A 4,709-nucleotide genomic window follows, 5' to 3' on the forward strand; every position below is an offset into this window, starting at 1 on the left:
TTTTTTTTTTTGGTTGCAGTCATCATTGTTGTTTGGTGAGCCCGGGCTGGATTCAAACCCGCCACCTTAGGTGTATGTGGCTGGCGCCTTAGCCACTTGAGCCACAGGAGCCGAGCCTACAGAGCCTTTTTAAAAAAAATTCTGAGATAGTCTCACTTTGGCACCCTCCATAGAGTACAATGGCATCATAGCTCACAGCAACCTCAAACTCATAGGCTTAAGGGATCCTCTTGCCTCAGGCTCCCAAGTAGTTGGGACTATGAGCACTGGGCTATTTTTGGAGATGGCCTCTGGCTCTTGCTCAGTTTGGTCTCTAGCTCCAGAGCTCAATCAGTCCATCCACCTTGGCCTCTCAGAGTGCTTTCGACAGTCTTGCTGTGTTGCCTGGGCTAGAGTATAATGATGTCTTCCATTCTGTCTTCTACATTTCCCCTGATAATGCCCAAGATAGCATTAGCCTTTCTGTTGGTTACATTAAAGTATGATTCATAATGATTACTATTATCTATATCCTAAAATCTAATTTTTTTTTTTTTTTTAAGACAGGGTATTGTGCTGGGTGTGGTGGCTCATGCCTGTAATCCCAGCACTTGGGTGACCGAGGCAAGTGGATTGTCTGAGCTCCCAGGTTTGAGCAAGCCTGAGTCAGAGGGAGACCCTGTCTCTAAAAATAGCTGGGCATTGTGGTGGGCATCTGTAGTCCCAGCCACTTGGGAGGCGGAGGCAAGAGGATCACTTGAACCCAAAAGTTTGAGGTTGCTGTGAGCTAAGATGCCATGGCACTCTACTGAGGGTGAACAAGTGAGACTCTGTCTCAAAAGAAAAAAAAGACAGGATATGTATTTACATACATGTATACACACACACACACTTTGTTCCCCAGGGTAGAGTGCAATGGCATTATCATAGCTCACTGCAACCTCTGACTCTTGGCTCAAGAGATCCTCCTGCTTTGGCCTCCTGAGTACCTGGGGACTACAGGCATATGCCACCACATCCAGCTAATTTGTTTTTTGTGGATAGGACGTCTCATTATGTTACATAAGCTAATCTTAAACTTCTGGGCTCCAGTGATGCTTCCACCTCTGCCTCTCAAAGTGCTAGGGTTCCAAACAAGAGCCATTGTACCTGACCTCGTTTGTTTATTAATGCTCAGGTTCTGTCATTTTCCATGTGGATATAAGGATACATCAGCATAGAACTTGTTTCTCTGCCTTATAGGTGTTTTGTTACACACAGAACACGTGGTTAGGAACCTAAGCTTTGGAGTAAGACGTTTTGGATTCAAATCCTAACATCTACCCCTCAGAACTTGCTATCTTTTCACCTTGGGCAACTAACTTACCATCCTTGCACATTCAGTTTCCTTATATGTAAAATGGCTAAAAGAAAGTAGTATGTTACAGGGGGTCATGAGAGTTCCATGTTTAAGTTCTTAAGTTAGAGCCCGGGCTGGGCATGGTGGCTCACGCCTGTAATCCTAGCACTCTGGGAGGCCATGGCAGGTGGATTGCCTAAGCTCACAGGTTCAAGAGCAGCCTGAGCCAGAGTGAGACCCCATCTCTAAAAACAGCTGGGCCTTGTGGCAGGTACCTGTAGTCCCAGATACTTGGGAGGCTGAGGCAAGAGAATCATTTGGGCCCAGAGAGTTTGAGGTTGCTGTGAGCTATGACACCATGACCTCTACCGAGGGTGACAAAGTGAGACTATGTCTCAAAAAAAAGGAAAAAAGATCAGAGGCCTGAATTTTGCTCTCAGATTTGTTTTGTTGGGTTTGTAAAACTTCTTTTTTTTTTTTTTAGAGACAGAGTCTCACTTTATCACCCTCAGTAGAGTGCCCTGGCGTTACACTGCTCACAGCAACCTCCAGCTCTTGGGCTTAGGTGATTCTCTTGCCTCAGCCTCCTGAGTAGCTGGGACTAAGGCACCTGCCACAGCATCCGGCTATTTTTTTTGTTGCAGTTCAGCCGGGGCCAGGTTTGAATACGCCACCCTCAGTATATGGGGCCGGCACCCTACTCACTGAGCCACAGACGCCGCCTGGTCTGCTAAACTTCTTTTATTTTAGACAGTGTTAAAAACTTTGTTTTCATTAGTTACTTACATTCAACATTTCACTAGTTGCCTGTGTTAAAAAAATTAGAAGATTTACAGAAAAGCCCATATTTCTGGCTTTTAAAAAAATACTGCAAAATCTGGCCACATATAGATAGCATTCCCACATGGCAACAGTTCTAGCTGAGTGCCAGATGATCCTCAGCCTTGTTTGATGGGGCTGAGCTTGTTTGCTTGTCTTCTGGGTGTTGAGGACAGGCTGAAAAGTTACCACTTGTTCATTGTGCTTGCACTGTTGTTTTTCTTATACGAAAGAGGAAAGCAAAATATTTCTCATAATTATGTCTCTATCTGGAGTGGGAAAATGAGACTTATGCCAAGAGAGCCGTATGTTCAAGTAAAATGGGTGAGAGCTTACTTCTTTGTAGATGTGAGGCATATTTCTGCAAATGCAGTATATGAGGTATGCTCTACTCAACAAAACCATATTGAATGAAACCATAGTAAGGATTATAGCAAATGTGTAGAAAAGATTGTGATGAAAACCTTAATGATCTAAAAAAAGGATTTATTGGCCAGGCATGGTGGTGGCTCACACCTGTAATCCTAGCGCTCTGGGAGGCCAAGGCTGGAGGATCACTTGAGTTCAGAAGTTCAAGACTAGCATAAGCAAGAGCAAGATACCCATCTTTACTAAAATAAAAAATTAGCAATGTATGGTGGCGGGCACTTACAGTCCTAGCTACTTAGGAGGCTGAGCCACAAGGATCACTTGAACCCAGGAGTTTGTAGTTGCTGTGATCACGGCTAACACCACGGCACTCTAGCCTAGGCAACAGAATGAGGATTCATTTTTCAGTATGTTTATTTTCAAATAAAGTAGGTAGTGCTGCTGTGTGATATTGTTATATTACATGCAAAAAATTATCAGGACATCAAAATCTCTTCTAACTGGCTACTTTGTGAAAGAATTTCAATTAGATGGAAATACTTCTTTAAACAAATGTTTAAAAAATATAGACCTAAACAGGAATACCACCACTCAGCATGTTGAACTAAGATTTAAAGATTTGTGGCAGTGTCTGTTATATATCTTGAAGCCACAAATACAAATATATAGGTTGAGTATCCCTAATCTGGAAATCTGAAATGTTCTAGAATTTTATGGTGCGCTCAGAAATACTCCAATGAGCATTTAGGTGTCTTTCAAACTATGGCCCGTGGGCCACATGCAGCCCGCCTAGGACATTTATCCGGCCCACTGGGTGTTTTTGCTGCCACTGCCTGTCCTGCTTAGCAGCCGACTCATCCCGGGGCCTGCAGTCCAGCCCTCCAACGGTCTGAGGGACAGCAAACTGGCCCCCTGTTTAAAAAGTTTGAGGACCCCTGATGAGGATTTTGCATTTTCAGATTAGGGAATACTAAACTGATGAGTAGAATGTGAATATTTCAAAACCTGGAATCTGAAACACTTCTGGTCCCAACCCTGGATACGGGTTACTCAACCTGTACCATATACCTAGTTAAATTTATTTATGGTATCAGGAGAATTTTCATATGATTAAAAAGTTTTTAGACTGGGTACTCATGAAATGATTTGTTAGATATTGAGATTTTTTTTTTTTTTTTTTGAAACAGAGTCTCAGTATGTGGCCCTGGGTCACAGCCATGGCATCACAGCTCACAGCAACCTCCAACTCTTGGGCTTAAGCAATTCTCTTGCCTCATCCTCCCAAGTAGCTGGGACTACAGGTGCCCACCACAATACCCTGCTAGAAATATTTTTGGAAGTTTATGATAAATTTGCCCAAATTAGTAATAACAACTATAGACAGTGCTATTATAGTGTTAACTTTGGACTTTTTAAAATCTAAACTAATGTAGATATGTTTTGCAGTGGTGAACAAATTAAGCTCATTCATTTTATTTTTCACTAGGAATTGCTCTCTGCTAAGAAAGTTAAAAATGCACATATTGGTTGGGCTCAGTGCATCATAATCTTAGCACCCTGGGAGACTGAACTAGGGGAGATCCCTTGAGCTCAGGAGTTCAAGATCAGCCTGAGCAAGAGTGCAATCCCATCTCGACTGAAAATTGAAAAACTTAGCTAGGCATCATGGCAGGCACCTGTAGTCCCAGCTACTTGGGAGGCTGAGGCAAAAGGATCACTTGAGCACAGGAGTTTGAGGATGCCGGAAGCTAGGCTGATGCCATGGTACTCTAGTCTGTACAACAGAGCAAGACTCTGTCCCTCTCCCCCCAAAAAAGACATATTATCATCTTCCCCAGAGATAGTCAATACAAATAAAGCATTGAATTGTGTGTAAATTTGTCAAAATTAGCAATCATAACTATAGACTTGGCTTTTTTTACTGGCATTGTGCCTTAGGTATTCACAAACATACGCTTCTCTTTGCTTTTCTTTGTGAAGTCGTGTCTTTGGAAAGCCATATGGCAAGAGCATTCTGGTTCATTTTCCTAGTTTGAGATAATTTTCCAAAAATGGAAGTGATGGCCTAACTCATTTCTAGATTTGAAGGTTCAGTTAAAAAAAAAATATATAGGGGTACAGGTGAATCTTTCTAAGAGTAGAATGTGAACGTTTTAAAGCAATAACTGAGAAAATGACATGAAGGCTGTGTTGACCAGTTTGA

This window comes from Otolemur garnettii, unplaced genomic scaffold, assembly GCF_000181295.1.
Source record: "Otolemur garnettii isolate 467f Iridium unplaced genomic scaffold, OtoGar3 scaffold00014, whole genome shotgun sequence".
Classification (NCBI taxonomy): Eukaryota; Metazoa; Chordata; class Mammalia; order Primates; family Galagidae; genus Otolemur; species Otolemur garnettii.